At 45.3% G+C, this 23139-nt stretch overlaps 1 long non-coding RNA gene across 1 annotated transcript; it reads left to right on the top strand.

The window, feature by feature from the left end:
• Positions 1-20: 20 nt before the first annotated feature.
• Positions 21-21782, top strand: LOC139073893 (uncharacterized). Its single transcript, XR_011523026.1, has 2 exons — positions 21-256; positions 21481-21782. It is a non-coding gene; the product is annotated as an uncharacterized lncRNA (long non-coding RNA).
• Positions 21783-23139: the final 1357 nt, after the last annotated feature.

Here is a 23139-nt window from a genome sequence, read left to right as displayed (position 1 = left end):
GGACGCCTCCGGGAAGGGGCGGAGCCGTGCGCGGGCTGCGGTTGGGGAAGCGCCGTCACCCGGAGGGGCGTGTTGGAGAAGGTTTCGCGGGCCCAAGCGGGGGAGGGGGGGGACCGTTAAAGCGCTGCACCGCGCCCACAGGAAGCTGCTTTAATGGTTAGGCCTACTCGGTACCAGGCTCTCGGCTGGGAAGGACCTTGAAGACCATGCGGTTCAACTTCCAATTTGCAGATGTGGAAACTGAAGCCCAGAGAGGGTATGCAACTTGTGCAAGGTTACACAGGCGGTTAGTGGCCTGGGCTGGAGTGGACTCAAGCGCTCCTGACCGCCCTTGGCCTTAAACGCAGCTGCCTCTCCAAGGAGGTGAATGCTAATGCACTTCTCTTAGATCTATTTATAGGGTTTGAGGCCTGTGCTGTTTTAAGGTCTAACTCACGTGGGATGGGCATTTGGATTCCTCTTAGACCACCCCCCATCCGTAGCTACCAGGTGATTGAAGGAATAGAAATGTTTCATCCTGCGAAGGTGCCCCTATAGAGGCACAACCGTGAGCCAAAAAGAATGCGTACGGACATAAAGGATCGCGGTTCTTAGCCTTATTTAGTTCTGAGCCCTGGAGGAAGCTATTGAAGGCTTTTCCTGAGCAAAATGCACAGAAAGAAAATGTGCATACGGTTTGACTTCCCCTGACGTTGGTACATGGGCTCCCCGTGAAGAATTTCCTGAATTATTACGTTTTCATCCTGTTGATCTAGGGTTAATTGGATGTAGCTAGCGTATAGAGCTCTTTACCATGTAGCTTGAGATTGTGGAATAATTGCCCTATTCTAGTCATACTAGGAGGAAGCCTGTCCTCTCGCAGAGGTTCCCCCCGAGAATTAGGAAAGCTGGGCCAGCTACCTTCAGTCCTTAAAAGAGACAGAAGGGGTCTTTCTCTGCTCGAGATCCCTTTGCAGTTCTGAAGCTGGAAGTGTGGGGACACCATTCCTCCCCTTATCCCGTGACTGGTTGATTTCCTACGGCTTAGCAGTCCTCCTAACCGCAGTCTTTTGCTTCGTCTATTAACTGAGGAAGAACTGCCCCGTGTGTGTGACTTTATGGGGAATCAATGAGGGTTAAGTGAGATGACATCCTTGAAAATCTTTGAATAGTCCTTATACGGATTACCCATGCTACAGATGATCCATAATTTTGTCTCACTCCAAGCCAGCTTCCCCTGCTCCCTAACAGTGTGCTGAGCCTCCCGCTCCTCTCAGCATCAGTCACAATGATCCCAGTGAGGGCAAATGGATGTTTAAAGTAGCTGGAATAAGATGCTGGGAAGATAAATGTTTTGCAGCAAAGTTCCAGTCAAACATAAGATCCTTACCAAAAGCCGAGTGAAGTGACTTTTTAGTTGAACTAGGTTACTACTGGTGCTGTCTAGTCCCTATCCAAAGCACTCAACACTAGCCTGTCCTCTTCAGGTGGTAGTGAGGCGTCATAACGTATTTAGCATACACACTCCAGAAACACGCCTGAGTTTGTCTCCCAGCTCTGCCTCTTAGCTTGTGTGACTGACTTTGCTTGTATGTAAAATCAGGCTAATAATTGTGCCTGTTTCATATAGGGCTTCTGCAAGGTCTTAAGTGAGTTAATTACGTGTTAAGGACTAGGAACACTGCTTGGCATCTTATATATATATATTGGCTATTATCTATTTAGTGTGTATTTTGTACTCACTGAGTGGTTCTTGGTCCTTAGCATATTAGGGAAGAAAGCCTTTAATCAGTTAATCTCACAAACAAATGTGAATTGTAAAAGTGACAGATGCCAGAGAATGACTCAGGGGACTTGGAAAGCTTACCTGAGAAAGGGAAGAGAATTATTCAGGTGGAGAAGGGAGGAGCAGCATGTGCAAAAGCCCTGTGGTAGGTGGGAGCTTGGGGATTGTCAGGAACTGTAAGAGGGTCAGTACCCCCAAAACACAGAGAATGAGGGAATGAGATAAAGCTAGAGTGTTGAGTAGGAGAAAGACCATATGAAACCTTGTGTGCCATGCGAATGATTTTATCAGTATCCTAAGAGCAAAGGGCAGCTCTTCAAAGGTTTTGAGAAGGTTGGTGGTTGTAATGTGGAGATTAGGCTGGAAAAAGGGAAGCGTAGATGCAGGGAATCCAGTTAGGAGGCCATTGCAGTAACCCTGAAAAGAGATGATATTGTAGAAAGGAGAAGGGTAAAGGTAGTAGAAACAGGTATCAAAATTAATTGAACTTGGTAATTGATTGGCAGAAGAGGGAGGGGTCCCTGGTGCCTGCTGGATTTCTGGCTTGCACTGGGGAGTGGATGGTGATGCCATGTGCAGTGTTTCCCAGGTGGGAGGAATTGGAGGCCACATGGTTTAGTGGAACGGGGGGAGGTACGAGCTGTATTTCTTTTCTTTTTTTTTTTTTTTTTAAAGATTTTATTTTTTCCTTTTTCTCCCCAAAGCCCCCCGGTACATAGTTGTATATTCTTCATTGTGGGTCCTTCTAGTTGTGGCATGTGGGACGCTGCCTCAGCGTGGTTTGATGAGTAGTGCCATGTCTGCGCCCAGGATTCAAACCAACGAAACACTGGGCCGCCTGCAGCGGAGCGCGCAAACTTAACCACTCGGCCACGGGGCCAGCCCCTCTGAGCTGTATTTCTTGAGTTGTGTATGGAGGATGCAGGTTTTAATATGTTTTCTCTATGACTTTTTGAATGTCAGGAATGTTCACGTCCAGTGAACAAATTCTGAAATTAAAAAGAAACACAGAGTTCTCTTCTTACTCCACCGCTTCCTGCTGTAGGAGCCTGAACGAGTTCCTTGACCTTTTGCGTATGTGAAAGGGGAGCATCTGTGCCGCACCATTGGGTGGTCTGAGCATAAACGGGAGCCCCTCCAAGGTGCTCGGTACAGGTGTCTCGTGCCCCAAGATGCTCACCATAGTCTGTGAAGCACGTGAATTCGTGATGGACGGATCAGTTGGCGATTCCCCACCCAGACCCCCAACACCCCACAACGCATACGTGTGAGAAGACTGGCTGCGAGGGGAGGCTGTGGCCTTGTGCCCCTTCCGCCCGAGCAGAGCCGGCCTCGGCCTCGCCAGCACTGAGGAGGGATGGAGGTGAATGTGACGTCTGGAGGACTGAGAGCCCCTGCTTGGTAGTGGGGCGAGCTTCGTCGCTGTTTCCAACTTCCACACTTCTCCCAAATAGCTTAGGACAGAGAATGTTCGCAGAAAAGCGGCTGAGACGTGGCCCTTTGATCTTCAACCCCCAGAAGCAGAAAGACTGTGATCATCAAACAATTTTCTCATCTCCCCAGCCCTTCTCTTCACACTAGGCTCCTGCCTTCTTTCTGTTCCTAGAACACAGCATGATCTGTGTGTCTGGGGACCTTGGCGTTGGCTGTTCCTTCCTATTATTCCTACCTCGGTTGAGATGTCACTTCTTCAGAGAGGCCTTCCCTCACCACCCTATCTAAGGTCATTTCCACAGATACTCTTTTTTTTATTTCTTGGCTGAGGAAGATTTGTCCTGAGCTAACATCCATTCCAATCTTCCTCTATCTTTTAGTATATGGGCTGCCAGCACAGCATGGCCGCTAATAAAGCAGTGCAGGTCCGCACCCAGGAACTGAACCCGGGCCGCTGAAACAGAGCGTGCTGAACTTAGCCACTAGGCCACGGGGACGGGCCCTCCACAGAATCTCTTTATGACAGGGCCTTTTCCTATTATCTTCAGAACACTTCTCAATACCTGAAATTATCTTTTTTGTGCTGTCTGTCCCTGCCCCCACTAAAATGCAAGTTCCATGAGAGCAAGGATCTTGTCTGTCTTGTTTGTTGCTTAAAATTGTGCCTCACGCATAGTGGGTGTGAAATATTTGTGAAATGGTTGAAGCGTACATAACTACACATGTGACATGTCCTTATGGCCTGCACGAAGTGACTGTCTAGCTTTGTTAAAGGCACTTTATAGCTTAATTCACCTTCTTTTCCAGTCTTATCCACACCAGCCCCCACAAGTACCTCTGCTGCAGTCAAGCCAACCGTCTCTCTGTGTCCTGCAGCGGTGCTCGTCCCTGTCCTGGCCTGTCCCCTGCCTAGAATTCCCTCCTTGTCCTTCTCTGTCTTCAAGGTTGTACTCTTGTTCATTTGTTCATTCAACTATGTTAACTTATTGGATGTCTCCCCCCACTAGGGCATTTCGAGTATAACATGAGAATATGATAAAGGCCATAAGAAAGGTACAAGTCAAATGCTGTCACGGAGCTAAAATTCGAGAGGACAAAGAGAGGTTTCTTTTTTCCTCCCTTAGTTATGAGAACATTGGGTAGACGAGGGCGGATTTGAGGCGGACTTTGAGGGACTGGAGGGCTTTGCAGCGACGCCCTCTCTGACCAGGGTGGCACAGTGAGACCTTGGGAATGCTTGTTTCATGCCTCTGTGTCTCAATTTCCTCTTCTGTAAAATAGGGGTAGTAATCCCACCGGGGGTTGGCTTCGTAAGTGTGAGACCTGCAGGGTCATGCAGGCACTTAGAGGGGCTGGCCTCTCGCTTGGTTTAATGCTCTGCTGTCGCCATGTTGAAATGCTGGATGATTTTTTAACAAGGGGTTCTGCAAATCGTGTCCTGATCTTGCCTCGTAGGGTGATTGCGAAGTCCTCAGAAGTTAGCACGGGGGCCTGGCATCTGAGGAAGGCTCAGGAAGTGCTGGCTGTTATACTGTTGTTGTTATTGTCTGCACTCTTGTAACAGTGTAGCTCCCAGTGTACCTCACAGCTCAGCATTTAAACAGCCAACAAATGTTTGCAAGTGCCTGCTCTGTAAAGGTCCCGGGTGGGTCACAAGGGTGGGCAGGACAGTATTTCCTGTCCTAGTCGAAGTTGTGAATAAAGCAGATGTTTTGAACATACTAATTAGTAATAAGTAACAAAGAATATATGTCAAATGAAGAGTATAGGAATTTGGAAAATAGATTTTTGGGCCCCACCTTCAGAGTCTTCCTAGTAGCTCTGGTGTGGGTCTTCAGAATCAGTGCCCCGGGTGGTTTTAATGAACAGCCACGGTTTGGGACCACTGGCATTAACGCTAGGGAGACCATGTGGAATAGAGACAAAAAGCTTGGCATTGGAGTCAGTCAGACCAGGAAAGGTTCCTGTCCTGCCATCTGTTACTCTGTTACCTTGCATAAGTTACTTTGCCTCTCAGTTTCCGCATCTGTAAACATTAAAACCATACTTTTAAGATTTTTTTTTTTGGAATTTTTTTTTTTTTGAGGAAGATTAGCCCTGAGCTAACATCTGCTGCCAATCCTCCTCTTTTTGCTGAGGAAAACTGGCCCTGAGCTATCATCCGTGCCCATCTTCCTCTGCTTTATACATGGGTTGCCTGCAACAGCATGGCTTGCCAAGCAGTGCTATGTCCACACCCGGGATCTGAACCAGCAAACCCCAGGCTGTCAAAGCAGAATGTGTGCACTTAAGTGCTGTGCCACCAGGCCGGCCCCTAAGATCAGATTTTAAAATGCTTGAAAAAGGGGCCAGCCCCATGGTCTAGCAGTTTAGTTCAGCATGCTCCACTTCAGTGGTGCAGGTTTGTTTCCTGGGTGCGGACCTACACCACTTGTCAGCAGCCAAGCTGTGGCGGCCTCCCACAAACAAAATAGAAGAAGATTGGCACAGATGTTAGCTCAGGGACAATCTTCCTCAGCAAAAAAATAAAATACTTGAAAAAGCTGAACACATAGTGGACACTTAATTATGGGTTACTTCCTCTAGAGGGGGAGATGGTATCCCAGGAAGGGGCAGTCACAGAGGGCTTCCTGGAGGAGAGGATAATCCACTCCTACAGAGTATGATTTGAATGGGAGAAAGCCTTCTGATTATACACTTTAGCAACAGTCAAGATATTAGGTGATAATATTGGAGGAATGCCAAGTCCCAAAATAATTGATGGGATTTAGTGGCTGATTAGGTACAGAGGAGAGGGAAGAATGACAAGTGAGTCCTAGGTCTCTATCTTAAGTGTTTGAGAGTGGGCCATTTTGAAAACAAGGTGCTGCATATGATTTCACTCATATGTGGAAAACAAACTCATGGATAAGGAGAACAGATTACTGGTTACCAGAGGGGAGGGGCTGGGGGGTTGGGCAAAAGCAGTAAAGGGGCACATATGTATGGTGATGGACAAAAACTAGAGTATTGGTGGTGAGCACGATGCAGTCTATACAGAAACTGGTATATAATAATGTACACCTGAAATTACACAAAGTTATAAACCAATACAACCTCAATAAAATTTTTTAAAAATGTCAAAATAAAAATAAATAAGAAAAGTTGCAGGAAGGTGGGATAGAGGTTAGGGGAGAGGTTGTGAATCTAGTTTTAGAAACATTTGGTTTTTTGTGTTTGTTTTTGACTCTTTTTTTTTTTTTTGCTGAGGAAGATTTGCCCTGAGCTAACATCCGTTGCCAATCCTCCTCTTTTTCTTTTTTTTTTTTTTTTTTGATGTGGAAGATTGTCACTGAGCTAATATCTGTACCAATCTTTCTCTATTTTGTATGTGGGATGCCTCCACAGCATGGCTTGATGAGCAGTGTGTAGGTCTGCACCTGGGATCTGGACCCACTAACCCTGGACTGCTTAAGTGGAGCACACAAAGTTAACACTATGCCACCAGGCTGGCCCTTTGTTTTTAGCTTGCTTGAGGAAAACCAGTCCTGAGCTAACAGCCTCTTTTCTTTTGTTTGGTGAGGAAGATTGGCCCTGAGCTAAATCCATTGCCAGTCAGGAATGGAGATGGGGTTCTAAACCAGTCGGCAATAAGGGTGAGAGGGAGAAGAGGAGGAAGAGCAGAGGCAGGAAAAGAGATGGGAGCGTGGACTGCTCAGAGTGGTAGTCGGCGTAGCTGTGGCAGGCGGAAGCCAGCCCCGGGGGTCTCGTAGAAGGTTCAGCGCTCTCACTGCTCCGGCCCGCGTTCGTTTCCCGCTCAAGGAACCACATCGCTTGCCTGCCGGCTGTCGTACTGAGGTGGCTGCGTGTTGCTGTGATGCTGAAAGCTCTGCCACCGGTGTTTCAAATACCAGCAGGGGGTCACTCGTGGTGGACAGTTTTCAGCGCAGCTTCCAGACCAGACTGACTAGGAAGAAGGGCCTGGATACCCACTTCCGGAAAAAGTGGCCACGAAAGCCCCATGAATGGCGGCGGAGCATTGTCTGATAGAGCGCCAGAAGGGGAGAGGGTGACGCAAAAAGCCCAGGCAGGGTTCTGCTCTGCTGCCCACAGGGTCACCAGGAGTCAGAATGGGCTCCAGGGCGCTAACAACAGAGTCGGAATAATGTTCCCCCAAAGATGCCCATGTGCTAGTCCCTAGACCTGAGAATGTGTTACTTTACGGGGCCAAAGGGACTTTGCAGATGTGGCTGAACTGAGAATTTTGAGATGGGGAGATTTGCTTGGATTATCTGGATGGGCCCCATAATCACAAAGGTCCTTATAAGAGGGAGGGGGGAGAATGAGAGAGAAGGCAACGTGATGAGGCCAGAGAGAGATGGAGCCAGGGAATGTCAGCAACCTCTGGAAACAAAAAGGCAAGGAACAGATTCTCTCAGAAAACCTCCAGAAGGAACACAGCTCTGCCAACCCATTTTATTTTTTTGGTTTTTTAAAAATTTATTTGGTTTGTTGTTTTGAGGAAGATTAGCCCTGAGCTAACTGCTGCCAATCCTCTTTTTGCTGAGGAAGACTGGCCCTGAGCTAATATCCATGCCCATCTTCCTCTACTTTACATGTGGGATGCCTACCACAGCATGGCTTGCCAAGCGGTGCTATGTCCGCACCCGGGATCTGAACTGGTGAACCCTGGGCTGCTGAAGCAGAATGTGCACACTTAACCTCTGCGCTACTGAGCCGGCCCCACTGCCCACCCATTTTAGACTCCTAACTTCCAGAGCTATGAGGGAGTAAATTCATGTTGCTTTAAGCCACTAAGGTCATAGTAATTTGTTACCGCAGCATTAAGAAACTAACGCAATAGTTAACAGCTAGACTCAACCTAAATATCTAACAATGGTAGGTTAAGTTATAATACATTGGTCTGATGAACTGTTATAATTGTAGTTAGCCATTAAAAATCATGCTGTAGGGGCCAGCCCTGTGGCCGAGTGGTTAAGTTCCTGTGCTCTGCTTCGGCGGCCCAGGGTTTTGCCAGTTCGAATCCTAGGTATGGACATGGCACTGCTCATCAAGCCACGCTGAGGTGGCGTCTCACGTGCCACAACCAGAAGGACCCACAACTAAAAATATACAACTATGTACCGGGGGGCTTTGGGTGAAGAAGAAGAAGAAAAAAGAAAAGACTGGAAAAAAAATTATGCTGTAGATCACCTAATCATGTAGAAAATTCTCATAATAGATTGCCAAGGACAGAAAGCAAGTTATAATAATTGTAGGTGCTTATGTTAAAAATTCATCAAGCTGCACCCTTAAGATTCATGCATTTTGTGCACTCGACTATAGGTATGATATACCTCAATAAAAAAGTTTTGCAGATTGCATGTAGATGTCCTGTTTTGTTCAAAGAAGAGGAGCATCTGTTATATCTGTGTATCCAGGAATAGGAAAAAGACTGGGAGTGTGGAAACCAAATGTTAATAATAACTGTCTCCGGATGGCGGGATTACAGATGATTTTATGTTATTTTTTGGTTCTTCTCTGTGTATCCCAGTTTTTTTTCAATGAACAGGTATTAATTTTTTTTTTTCTTGAGGACGATTAGCCCTGAGCTAACATCTGCTGCCAATCCTCTTTTTGCTGAGGAAGACTGGCCCTGAGCTAACATCCGTGCCCATCTTCCTTTACTTTATATGTGGGATGCCTGCCACAGCATGGCTTGCCAAGCAACCCCGGGATCCAAACCGGTGACCCCCGGGCTGCCAAAGCAGAACATGCGCACTTAACTGCTGCGCCACCGGGCCAGCCCTGGTATTACTTTTCTGATCAGAAAAAATATTTTAAAAATTAATTTTTTAAAGTCAAGGGAAAGCGATAGGGAGAAAGTTTGAAGAAGGATTTGTTAGTTCAAGGGCAAGGAGCCTACAGCACCTGGCACCACCAAGCCTCTATGGATACTTTTCTGAAAATAGGTGATGATTTTTTCTTGTATCCCCTTCACCCCCTAAAAGCAGAAAAGGGACTCAGTACTGGGGACATAGAAGGAAGAAGAAGAAGAGGAAAAGCAAGAATGTAGAGCAAAGCTTGCTGCACCCTGAGTTAGGAGGGCCTCAGAGACGTCATGGAAGTGGAGCAAATTATTGAATTCCTCGAACCCCGCCACCTCCCGCGCTTGCCAGAGAACCTGCACACACAGCACACGCCCTCGGCCGTTTGCTCCTGTCATTCTTTCAGTCCTCCTTTATTCCTTTTCTTCGTTCTTTTTCTAATTATCAAAGTCACATATACTCCTCAACGGAGAAATTTTGAAAGGCATCAAGAGTTAAAAAGCAGAAATCACCGGTTCCCAAATTATACCCACCATTTAAAATACTGGCATATTTTTCCCAACATAGTTCAATTTTAAATGAAAAGCGGAGTATTAGTGTGTAACACTTTTGGTCACCCTCCCCCAAAAATGTACTTTTAAGAGTTTTAAATTGGTTCAGCTCTTTATCAGTTTGCGTTAAAAAACAGCATGAGCTAAACATATTTAAACCGGCTCTGAATGGGTTTTCACGCTGGGAGTGCAAAGCGGAAGGAAGTGAAGCCTTTTCACTTTGACTTAAGTTTTTAAAAAAGTACCAATAGAATCAGCTACAGATTGAAAATCACTGAAGTGTGCCCACTAGGTAGCAAAGCCGGAAGCTCCCTGAGGCCCGTCTTCCTGGCCAGCGGTGACGGAATCCTGTCCTCGGAGCTACTGCTCTCCTAATCTTCCTGTTCTTTCTCCCTTTCTTTCATTGAGTACGCACTCACTCTCAGTGGTCTGCTTTGTTGTTTTGGGGAAAGCAAAGCTCTTTCCCTCCTGTGTGTCTCCTTTATCCTCACACTACCACCACACTCACAACACTTCTGACCCCAGACGTGTGGGGTTTTCCCCCACCAACAATTCTCTGACACCCGCCGAATGTTCTGCGATTTAACTCAATTCTGACGTACTCCTTGGAGGGAGCGTCAGTTCCCACAGGTTAAGGGCGTAGTCCCCCTAGACTGCCCCCCACTTCAGATGCCAATACCGAGTAGTAGGCCACCAGGCTACCCCTATCTTCCATCCTACATGGCTACACATTGGAGGTTCCCGTGACCCCGTCCATGGGATCCATTAATTTGCTAGAGTGGCCCACAGAACTCAGGGAAGCACTTCCTTAGAATTTACCAGTTTATTGAAGGACATGATAAAGGATGCAGGTGACCAGCCAGATGAAGAAACACAGAAGGCGAAGTCCGGGAGGGTCCTGAGTGCAGGAGCTTCTGTCCCCGTAGAGCTGGGGTGTAGCACCCCCCCCCCCCCCCCGTTCATGGATGTGCTCACTCACCTGGAAGCTTCCCCAACCCCCTACTCTTGGGCTTTTAACAGAGGCTTCCTCATGTAGCCATGATCAGTTATTGGCTCCATTTCCAGCCCCTATCCCCTCTCCATGAGAAGGGGAGAGTGGAGCAGTGCTGAAAATTCCAAGCTTCTAATTATGGCTTGGTCTTTCTGGTGACCACCCTCCATCCAGGAGCCCACCAGAGTCACCTCATTGGACAAAAGATGCTCCCAGTACTCTTATCACTTAGGAATTTACAGGGGTCTTAGGAGCTCTGTGCCAGGAACCAGGGGCAGAGACCAATATATATATTCTCTGTTATCTCACATTTGCGCACTTGGTGTGCACACACATATCTTTTTCGCCTGTTAGACTATAACTCAGTGCTTCTCAGCCTCAGCACTCTTCGTATTTTGGACCAAATACTTCTTTGTTGTGGGGGGAGGGGAGGCCGTTCTGTGCTTTGCAGGATTTTTTAGGAGAATCCTTGCCCTCTACCCACCAGACGCCAGCAGCACACCCCTCTCAAGTCGTGACAATCAAAGATATCTCCAGACTTTGCTAAACGTCCCCTGGCGGAAAAAATCACTCCCTCACCCCCTGCAGTTGAGAAGCACCGCTAGGCTCCTCGAGGTCGGAGGCCACGTCTTGTAAATTCCTGTATCCCCTAAAATGCATCGCACATAGTAAGCATTTTTATCATCCAAACAGTGTCATTGCCTCATGAAAATAAAGCCCTTACTCTTTGTACTGTTCTAAGCTCTTTACGCGTATTAGCTCATTCAATCCTCACAGCATCCCTGTGAGATGGGTGCTGGTGTTATGCCCTTGCTACAGCTGAGAAATTAAAGACTCAAAAAGGTTAGATTAGTTGCTCAAGACCACTCACCTGGGAAGTGACACCTGGGATTTGAACCCTAACCCAGGCAGTCCAGCTGCAGGTTCTGGGCTCTCAACCATTTTCCTACCTACCACTTTTTTTTTTTAACTTCCTGGGAAAGATTTGTCCTAAGCTATCATCTGTGGCCACTCTTCTCTCTCTATTTTTTTCCCTCCCCAAAGCCCCAGTACACAGTTGTATATTTTAGTTGTAAGTCCTTCTGGTTCTTCTATGTGAGCTGCCACCACAGCATGGCTACCAACAGATGAGTGATGTGGTTCCTTGCCCAGGAACCAAACCTGGGCCACCAAAGCAGAGCGCGCTGAACTTTAACTGCTAGGCCAGCAGGGCTGGCTCTCTACTGCTTTTATTTACTTCTTTATTTTGCTGAGGAAGATTGTCCCTGAGCTAACATCCATGCCATTCTTCCTCTATGTTATATGCAGGATGCTGCCACAGGTTGGCTTGATAAGCAGCGTGTATGTCCGCACCCGGGATCCGAACCCACAAAACCTGAGCCGGCGAAGCAGATCATGCAAACTTAACCACTACGCCACAGGGCCAGCCCTGCCATTGCTTTTAAATACAAAGAAAAACATCAACTCATGAAAAAAAAGCCAGACATTGTCCATCTGCCTACAGAATTTGCATAGGCGAACCACATGGTAAAAATAAAATTTCCTATTCTGCCTTTTTCACAAAATGTGATAGAGCAAATTACTTTGCCATGTTGCTAAAATCTTCTAAATTCTTCGAATGGCTAAATCGTATTCCATCAAGAGGACAGACAGTAAGCTAACAGAACCAGTTCGTTTTTATTGGGCATTTTGGTTGTTGCTAATATTTTTTTGAAGGAGAATTTACGTGCAATAAAGTGCACCCATTTTAAGGGTAGAGTTTGATAAGCTCTGACAAAAGAATAAATCTGTGCTGCCACCAACACAATCAAGACAGAGAATATCTTCCTCCCCTTCGTTCCTTTCCGCAGTGATGTGCTGAAGCTGGTCAGCATCCTGGCGCCAGCTCAGGAGAGCCAATTACATACGTCTCTTCTGAAATCTGTGTTTAGTCACGTCACATTAGTAGCTCACAAGTGGCCGTGGTGGGAGTGTCTACACCACGGAAATAAGGAAAGTGCCAGAAATTGGGCTTTTTTTTTTTTGAGAACTAGTTACCAGCACCACAACTTATGCCCCTTTGCAGTCAACCCTCCATCCTGCAACCACAGTCTGCTTTCTGACATTTTATTTTGCGTTTTTTAGAATTTTAGATAATTAAAATCATGTAGTATATAGTCTTTTGCGCCTAGCTTCTTTTGCTCAGCATACTTTGGAGATCCATCGACGATGCCACACATGTCAATAGTTCATTCCTTTTCGTTGTATTCCATTGTATGGATATACAACGTGGCCAGAGCCTTTATTGTGGTTTCACAGGAAGGAACGTGTGAGGCAGTGTCAGCAGGCTTAAGATTGACTAGTTTAATTTCATGGACTCTGCGGCATAGGGACTGTCCCTAATTATCTGGTCCTTTGGCCCTAGGGCAGAAGAAGTGACCTGAGAGTGAGAGCTGGTGAGAGCCTGATAAAGCAGGTGGTTGGGGAAAGGGCTTTCATTGGTTGGTTTGCATAGAAAAGGTGCACTGGCAGGTGGGTAGTTTATCTAAGAATTGGCTAGTCCTGGGAGAGGCAGTCTCTCCAGGGTCAGCAAGGCCCCAAGATGTCAATGCATCAGGAAATATAGAAAATAAAAAAAAAAACTATGAGTAATACACCTTCTTAAAAGGTCAATCTAGAAAAACTCTGAACTCAGGGATGCTAAGCCTAGCAGAGACAAGATACTGCACGGTATTGAAAAGCAGGGAATTAAGTAAAGACTGCATACCAAATGGTGAGACCTTCTGGCCCCCTTGTCACATGTGGCCCTAAGATTCTCCCAGCCAGGCTAATGCCCTCAATCACTAGGTTAGAGGACCTCTCGCTGGGAAAACTTGACCAGCCCAAGAGGAAATACCTGTGGATACTGTATTAATTTCTTAGGGTTGTTGTCACAAATTACCAAAAACTTGGTGGCTTAAAACAAAAGAAATTTATTCTCTCCCAGTTCTGGATGTCGGAAGTCGGAAATCAAGGTGTCAGCAGGGTGGGGTTCCCTCCGGGGCTCTAGGGAGCTTCCTTTCCTGGGCTCTTCCAGCTCCTGGTTGCGCCAGCTGCTCCTCGGTTTGTGGCTGTGTCGCCAATCTGCCTCCATCTTCACGTGCTTTCACCTCCTCTCTCTGGGTCTCTCCTCTCTGTGTCTCTTATAGACACCTGTTATCGGATTTAAGGCCCATCCAGATAATCCAGGATGGTCTCCTCTCAAGACCCTTAATTACATTTGCAAAGACCCTTTTTCCAAATAAGGTCACATTCATAGGTTATGGGGATTAGGATGTGGATATATCTTTTTGAGGGCCAGCATTCAACCCACTGCAGGTACCAAGGCCTGAGAGTCCCCAGTGAAAGCTCCCTGTAGTGATGCCACCACTGTTTCATGAACGCAGAGCTTTCAGACAATTTTAGTGCCTCAGTCTTAACCATGAATGGACTGTCAAAGATCAACAGGAAGTTTAAGAAAGTTTCCAAAGTGAAAGACAAAGACCAAACAAATAAACAAGAAAAAGGGAAATTGGAGAATAGAGAAACAACACAGAGAACAGAACAAAACAAAATCTAAACTTAAAAAAAAAAAGATGATAAATATTCTCAGAGAGATATGAAGATGTTGCGTCTATGAAACAAGAACAGGAGGTTATAAAAAAAGAACATTGGGAATAAAACATGTCTTAAAAATATGATAACCAATAACTTCAATCAAAGGGTTAGAAGATAAAATTGAAGAACTATCCTTAAAAAAATGGCTGGAGGGGGGCTGGCCCCGTGGCCGAGTGGTTAAGTTCGAGTGCTCCGCTGCAGGCGGCCCAGTGTTTCGTTAGTTCGAATCCTGGGCGCGGACATGGCACTGCTCATCAGACCACGCTGAGGCAGCGTCCCACATGCCACAACTAGAAGAACCCACAACGAAGAATACACAACTATGTACTGGGGGGCTTTGGGGAGAAAAAGGAAAAAATAAAATCTTTAAAAATAATAATAATAAAATTAAAAATTAAAAAAAAAAAAAAAAACATGGCTGGAGGGGCTGGCCCCATGGCCGAGTGGTTGAGTTCGCGCGCTCCACTGCAGGTGACACAGAGTTTCGTTGGTTCGAGTCCTGGGCGCGGACATGGCGCAGCTCATCGAGCCATGCTGGGGCGGTGTCCCACGTGCCACAACTGGAAGGACCCACAACGAAGAATATACAACTATGTACCAGGGGGCTTTGGGGAGAAAAAGGAAAAATAAAATCTTTAAAAAAAAAATGGCTGGAAAATAGGCATGAAAAGATTTTAAAAGCTAGAGGTAGCCCAAAAGGACTAACATTCAACTAGGAAGAGTTACGAGAAATAGAACAGATAAAAATAGAGGGAAAGTGATCATCAAAGGAATAATTCAAGAAATCATCTCAGAACTGAATGGCTTAGATCTCCAGAATGAGAGGCCCACCGAGTGCCCAACATAATGGATGTAAAAGAAATCACTATGTTTCAGATCGTTGAGTAGAGAGGAAGGTTACTAAAACCTTCCAGAGAGAAAGAGCAGGTCACATTCGAAGGGACAGCCATCAGAATGGCACCATGCTTCCCATCAGCCAGGCTGGAAGACAGTGAAGGAACGCTTTCAGATTATTTATGACCTATAATTTTACGAAATAGCCAAATTGTGAATTCAATAAAGTAAGCACATTTTCAGACACGTGAAGTCTTAAAAATTTTACTTCCTACCAATGTACCCTTTCTCAGGAAACTATTGGAGGATGTGGTACACCAAAATGACAGAATAAACCAAGAAACAGGAAGACATGTGATTCTGGAAACAGGATATTCAACATAGGTGAGAAATGAAGAGAAGCCCCAAGATGATGATGAAGGGAAATCCCAGGGTGACAGATGGCCTGGCAGAAGGCCTGGAGAGTCATGGGTCAAGATTGCACCAGGAGGACAGCAGGCTCCAGAAGGGATGTCTCCAAGAAATAAGATGAGAGGAACAGAGGAAAAATTGATACCTTCGGTGATGGTGGAGAATAAATTCATCATGGGGACGTGGAAAACTAAGCAAATAAAAACTGATTTGTCCTCATTAATAATTAACTCCAGGAAAAGTTTTTTAAAAAACTGAAAAAGAAACAAAGCTTCATCGTAGTAGACTAAATAGCTTGGCTGCGAATAATATTTACAGAGGTGTAATTGTGTAAACAGAGTATATGGAACTCCACCAACCCCAGCAGGCACGGGCTTTCCTGCTTGCAGACTACATTCCAGCCAGCAGGAGCTCTTTGTTCCAGTTATCCTGGGGCCCTTTTGGTTAAACAGGAATTGATTTAATTAAATTCAATTAGCTAATTAATATATTCATAAACTAAATTGTTGAATTAAAATATCAATAAGAAAAATGGGTCTAAGCAAAAGGCGGTGGATGAAAGTATACACACACGCACGTGCGTATTTTTTTCTTTTTATAGACTAAACACCTGGAAAAGATGGTCTGAAGCTTTCAACTTGTGTTCTGCTGATCTGAAAACTTTTGATTTACCCAGACAACGTAGCATAGTTTATACCCAACCTTCATCCCGTTATGGGGAAGTTAAGTTGTGTATATTTGAACCCAGCATATGTTAGACTGACCCTTAACACATTATATGGTAAATTTTTTCCTAATTCTCTTTTTATTTTTCCACGAGACTGTGAGCAATTCGAGGACAGGCTCTTGTTCTTTCCTCTGTAAGGTTCTGGCACCTAACACAGACCTTGGCTTTTTTTTTTTTTTTTAGTCTAAGATTTATTGAGTCTCCACAGAAACCAGTTTAAGATGACGAGCGCATCCAATATTTGCAGAGTGTCCAGTCGCTCACACAGCACGGTCACGTCCCTCTGCCCCCCACCGAGGTTGGTGTTTTTACTGTCATCTCCTCCACCGTTTCATTGTGCAGAAAAGGACCTGGTTTCAGAGAGGGCCTTGCCCAAGGTCACACAAGGCAGCGTTGGAGCCTCTGGCAGAACCCGGGTCTCCAGTCTCCCAGTGATGCTTTTTTAAAAAAAACTTGAATTGTGGTTAAGAAAAAATTACCATCTTAACCATTTTTAAGTGTATAGTTCCGTAGTGCTAAGTGTATTCACACTGTGGTGCATCAGATCTCCAGAATTTTTTCATCTTGCAAAACTGAAACTCTGTATCCATTAACAACAACTCCCCATGTTCCCTCACCCCGGCCCTGGCAACCACTGCTCTGCTTCCTTCTCTACGAATTTGACTTCTCTGGACCCCTTATGTGACTGGCTTATTTCACTTTGCGTAACGTCCTCAAGATTCATCCATCTTGTAGCATGTGTCAGAATTTCCTTCCTCTTTAAGGCTGAATAATATTCCATTGTATGAATGTACCACATTTTGTTTATCCATTCATCCATCAATGGACACTTGGGTTGCTTCCACCTTCTGGCTATTGTGAATAATGCCGCTATGAACATGGGTGCATACATATTTCTTCGAGATCCTGCTTTCAGTTCTTCTGGATTTATACCCAGAAGTGGGATTTCAGTAATGATTTTTTTCTTTGATTTAAAAAATTTTTTTTTTTCCTTTTTCTCCCCAAAGTCCCCCAGTACATAGTTGTGTATTCTTCGTTGTGGGTCCTTCTAGTTGTGGCATATGGGACGCTGCCTCAGCGTGGTCTGATGAGCAGTGCCATGTCCGTGCCCAGGATTCGAACCAATGAAACACTGGGCCGCCTGCAGCGGAGCGCTCGAACTTAACCACTCGGCCACAGGGCCAGCCCCTCAGTAATGATTTTTTTAATTCTCCATCTCATTCCAAAAATGATTGGAGGCCAATGTCCTCGCACCTTCATAAATATTTTTTTTACATGTTCTGAATCTTGAATGAATGAATGAAGGGGCCAGAATGGAACAGAGGAGACAATAGAAAGGAGTGGCCTAAAAGAAGCCTTTGACAGAAGAAAGCTTTTCACCTTTACCCTTGGGAAGTAGCTGCAAATAATTAACTTCAGATCCGTCAGAGACGGAATGGAGTGGCCAACCCTTGTTTTCTCACCTACACTAAGGTCTCCAAAACCTTCCCAAAGTTATGTTCAAACAGAGTAAACCTTATCCATACGAAAAGGTCACAGAGGAGGGATACGGGATTCATAATACTTGGCCAGGTGCGCAAACTCAGATATTCTGGGCCTGTCTCACGACCTCCGGAAAGGATCTAGGCAGATGGGGGCTGGTAGAATATGCTGATCATGTCAGTACTCAGCTCCAGACATTTATGCTAGATCTGACTCTTCATGAAAAGCTGGAAATCTGGATTTTTATGCGGAATATCATGATTTTTAGAAGCTGGTATTTAAATTTCAAAAAGATTTTAAAAGCATCGTGGAGGTCAAAGAGAAAATGCAAATTTTCAACCTTTGGTGTGTAGTTCTGTGGGGCATTTGTGGTAGTCAGTGACGTCTGGGGAAGAAGTGTGTCTGGTTTGTTCCAGCAGAGCTGGGAAGAGGGTTGTGGTAAGGTGGCTTAAATCAAATGCCCACACATGCGAAAGCTCTGCCCTTCTGCACTTGGGTGATGTTTTGTGTGCTGCAGGCTGATAGGAAATGGCCCAAAATGAACCATTAAGTTCTCCACGATAGTATATCCCTCCTGGTCAGATTGGAGAGCTAAACCCCAGGTTTTACATCCATTCTGTGAGATTTGACTGTGCCTACTTCACAGAACCATTGTAAAAATAAAACATCACGGGTCTGGAAAGGTGCTGAATTTTTCCTAAAATGTAATACAGGTGCTAATCGGGATAATTCTTCAGCCATAAGCAGCTCAGAGGAGTGTCATGTTTTTTGGAATGGTGGCAGCTTCTACCAGGGCTGACCTAGGAGATGCTGGGCCCAAGTCTGGCTGGAAGAAATCACGGGGAGAGAATGTCTTAGCAGTTCTGCCCCGGTGGGTTTGAGAAAGAGGCGGAAGACTGACCTTTTCTGAAGGCGGCGTTGGAGAGTCGGTGTGGCCTTGAGAAATACACACGGCCAGAAATGGTGTGATCCTGCTCCAAACAGCTGGGCTCACCCTTGGGCTTCATGAACCTCACACGGGAGGTTTCGACTGAAGTAAACTTATGACCTTTCCATCAGTTCCCTTGAGTAAGTTGGGGTTTTATAAACTATTTCATATTTCCACTTAGAAGGAGACTTGTATTGTATTGAGACTGACTTGTATTACTTAAGAAGGTAGCGCAGCTTACTGTGACTACTAATAATATTATAACATTAGTAGTATTCCTGTAATGCTTTATAACTTACAACCACCTTTCATGTATTCTTCTCATTTTGTCCCTTGGAAACTCTATCAGATAGCCATTATTATTCTCATTCTACAGATGAGGAAACTGATGGTTTCCCACATCCTTTAGCTAACGCTTAGTGTCTTTAATGTGGCCTAAGTCCCTCCCTCCTCTGGCCCTTGCCTACCTCTCCATCCTTCTTTCACCACTTTCCCAAGAGCTCTCCTTTGTCCAGCTATTTTGGATTTCTTTTTGTTCCTTAAATAGGTCAGGTTCTTTTCAGCCACAGCCCCATTGCACATGCTATGTCTTCTTCCTAGAACACGTTCTCTCTCCTCTCTGCCTGGCTAGCAGCTACTCATCTTGCAGGTCTCAGTTTAACATTTCTTCATGGAAGCAATTCCTTAACATCCAGGCTACAGTGGGCTCCTCTTATACTACTCTGTGCTCATTCAATATCTCTTGTTCCTGCTAGATTGTAAGCTCCATGAGGCAGAGACCAAATCTGGTTCTGCAGCCTCAGTGCCTAGTGCAATATCCTTTTGCCCTGAAAGCTTTTGTAGCCACTGTCTGCTGTCTGGATCCTACAGTAGAACTGAGGCACCAGAACCTTGCCCTCAAGTCCAGTGCTGTGGAGCATTTCTGACAAGCTTCTGACACTTCAACAACCACTCCTTTGATTTGTGACCAAAATGCACACCTCCCGCATCAGAAGTAGCAGGTTGTGAGGCTAGAGCACAGCACCACTGCATCACATGCAATAACGACTAGAACAGGCAGGTGCTGGTCCCGCCTCTTATGTTGTTTCTGTGATGCTCACATCCCAGTGAGAACCTTTGCCCAGCATCCTATATGAGGTGGTCAAGGGTGGGTCACAGATGACAGGGACATTTAAAGCTGCCCAGACTCTTCTTACCTGAGGTCGTTTCTTGGTCTGGTGCACACTCGGGTCATTGATAGGTAGATGGCACGTTTATTTTATTTGTTGGAAGCGGTGAGGTAAGTCACCAGATTAATGGTGCAGACGCAGGAGTGGAAGGGACACAGTTGCTCAGGTCGCGCAGCAGGCATTCAGCAGGTAAGCAGGCCCCGTGGGCGGAACTCATGGCCTCAGTTCAACAACCACGGCAAGTTGAATTCCCTGCAGATCACAATCTACGAGAAGGGCACTTTCCCCCCACTTTTTTTAAAGCCACCTGCATCTCTCCTCACCAGTCTTTGTGAAATTCATCACCATATAACTCCCTAAATCCAGTTGATGGTGACAACAACCAAAATGTGTAGCTAAACACCCAGGCAGCAGCGTATAGGGTTGCAAATGTTAGTTCCAAATATAGTGCAGTTCACATCTCCAGTGAGGAAAGAACATGGAGTGAATTCATTACACGAGCCACTTAAACTAATTGAGCCAGGAGCTTAAAGCCACATTCCTCAAATGTGTGCACTCCACAGAACTGGCATTTCACATCAGGCAGTCAGGCTGGAAAACGTTCAGGAACCAATGAATCTAAACGAGGAAGAAACGCTTCTCAAGGTGTGCATTTGCCAACTGTTACTTTGCTCTCAAGCCATCTTTGGTGACGATGCTTCATGACTTAGAGCGTGACAGGAGGGTCGCAGGTCTGAGCCTGGCACACACAGCTGTGTGAGAAGAATAAAAATGTGTGGCGCTGTTACAAGGGGGAACAAGCAAAGAGGGCACAGTGTATCTTTATTACCAGAAATAATTGAATGCATAAACTAGATTATAAAAGCAGCTGGAAGAATATGTAGGCAGAATGTTCCCTAGACTTATCCAGTAGTCAGGATTGTCTTTGGGAGGTGGGTTTATAGGAAGGGATAGTCACTAGGTTTTTTTTTTTTTTCCCTTCAAAATGAATATATATTACATTTGCGAACAGAAATTGAATTTAAAGTGGATGGGGGTTAGTGACACAATTTCTTAGATGAATAGAAACTTGTTACTATGAGGTTGGTAAAGAAAAACAAATATTATGTAACTATTTTCTACCACACACAAAAAATACACTTGCATATGCTGGATGTACTACAGGGTGGACTGGGGCCGGCCCAGTGGCTTAGTGGTTACGTTTGTGCTTTCCACTTCGGCAGCGCGGGGTTGGCAGGTTCACATCCAGGACACAGACCTACACACTGCTCACCAAGCCATGCTGTCGTGGTATCCCACATACAAAAAAGAGGAAGATTGGCACAGATGTTAGCTCAGTGACAATCTTCCTCAAGCAGAAAGAGGAAGATTAGCAAAAGATGTTAGCTCAGGGGCAATCTTCCTCACCAAAAAAAAAAAAAAAAAAAAAGAGTGAGAACAGGGTGGACCAATAGAACTTTCCTCAGTGATGGATATGATCTCTGTGCTGTCCAACACAGTAGCCACCAGCCATATGTGGCTACTGAGCACTTGACATGTGACTAGTGCAACTGAGGAACTTAATTTTTTATTTAATTTCAACTTAAATACCTACACTTATTTAATTTAAACTTAAGCAGCTTGTGGCTACTGTATTTGGACACACAGGTAAAACCTTCCATTTGCTGAAAATAAGAAATAACAGTGTCAGCAGGGGTAGGAAGAGAAGACCAGATTTGGTAGCCAAGAGACCTTATGTAAGCCACGTACTGTTTTGCTCTCTCCAGTAGAGTCTGTGCACTCTATGATCACTGTAAGAATGAAGGATGAGCCCGCACTTCTTTCCACTCGTAAAGGCCACAGCATTAGCTTCATCCTACCACACCGCTTCACATTCTTCCGACTTTCAAGAGCTCCACTGATGGAAGACGGAACTGACCCGTGAGGAAAGCAACAGTCATCTCATCCATCCTCATTCATCTCAAACATGTTAAATGTTTTGTACTTTTTCTTATAAACTGTTTCTCTCCATCATCTTGTATTCTATGTTCTTGTCTTGAGACTTCTCCCATTAAACCATCATTTAGTATACTGTTTTCTTCGTCTCAACTTCTTCAGAAGTCTAATAAGCACCAAGAAGAGAGTATCCATAAGATTAGTATTTCAACCCCAATGATTGAAATTGCAGTGTAATAAACCTGCACAATTTGTCAAATTGATGATAAAGGTTACGGTTGGTTGAGGTGGGAGGGAGGTGGATGTCTCAGAGGACCACACTGGTATGGTCAGCCAAACCATGGCAAGACGTAATTTTTTTTTCTTCTGGGTTGTCATCTTAATTGGTGGATCGCATGTCTGCTGTCAGTTGCTGGCAACCTCCCTGAGAAAGCACAGGCTATGATAGTAAGCTATGTTCCTTCTCTGTTGCAAATTCCACCCCAATGTTGGAACCAAAGCTCAGCAGTGAAAGCTACAGCTGCCAGACACCAGGATGGAATCAGAGGAGCGATCAGAGTTCTTTACAAATGGCAGTAACAACCCAATCGACTTCCCTTTCTCTGAAACTGCCATCTATCACGATGTTTGCCATCAAACGTCCTAGTACAACGACCAATCCTGTCATTTGGTTTCCCGGGAAAGTAGTTGTTTGGCCCAATGTTTTACTAACACCAGGATCTCTTCTCTCATACTCTTGCATTTGAAACCAAACACCTTGACCACTTTGCATGCATCAGGGTTGCTACAAGAATGTATGGTCCATCTTGGGTGAGTATTTTTTCATTATCGCAAAAGATAAGATCATGTCTTATTTGGAAAAAAAAAAAAAACCCAACTCTGAGATCCTAAAACTAGTATCTAGTAAGAAGAGATTCAATTTTCATCAGGTAATTTTATTTATTTATTTATTTATTTTTTTGAGGAAGATTAGCCCTGAGCTAACTACTGCCAGTCCTCCTCTTTTTTTGCTGAGGAAGCCTGGCCCTGAGCTAACATCCGTGCCCATTTTCCCCTACTTTATATGTGGGATGCCTACCACAGCATGGCGTGCCAAGTGGTGCCAGGTCCACACTGGGGATCCGAACTGGCAAACCCTGGGCCACCAAGAAGTGGGAACGTGCTCACTTAACCGCTGCGCCACCGGGCTGGCCCCTATTTTATTTATTATTTTTAAAAAGATTTTATTTTTCCTTTTTCTCCCCAAAGATCCCCCGTACATAGTTGCATATTTTAGTTGTGGGTCCTTCTAGTTGTGGCATGTGGGACGCAGCCCCAGCGTGGCTTGATGAGCGGTGCCATGTCCATGCCCAGGATCCGAACCCATGAAACCCTGGGCCGCCGAAGCGGAGCGTGAGAACTCAATCACTCGGCCATGGGGCTGCCCCGAGATATATTCTTTACAAGTAATTTCAAGGAGTTCCTTGTGCCCTGAAATCCATCCTTAGAAA

Source organism: Equus przewalskii, chromosome 10, assembly GCF_037783145.1.
Source record: "Equus przewalskii isolate Varuska chromosome 10, EquPr2, whole genome shotgun sequence".
In the NCBI taxonomy this organism is placed as follows: Eukaryota; Metazoa; Chordata; class Mammalia; order Perissodactyla; family Equidae; genus Equus; species Equus przewalskii.
This window is presented reverse-complemented; position numbering and strand designations above follow the sequence as displayed.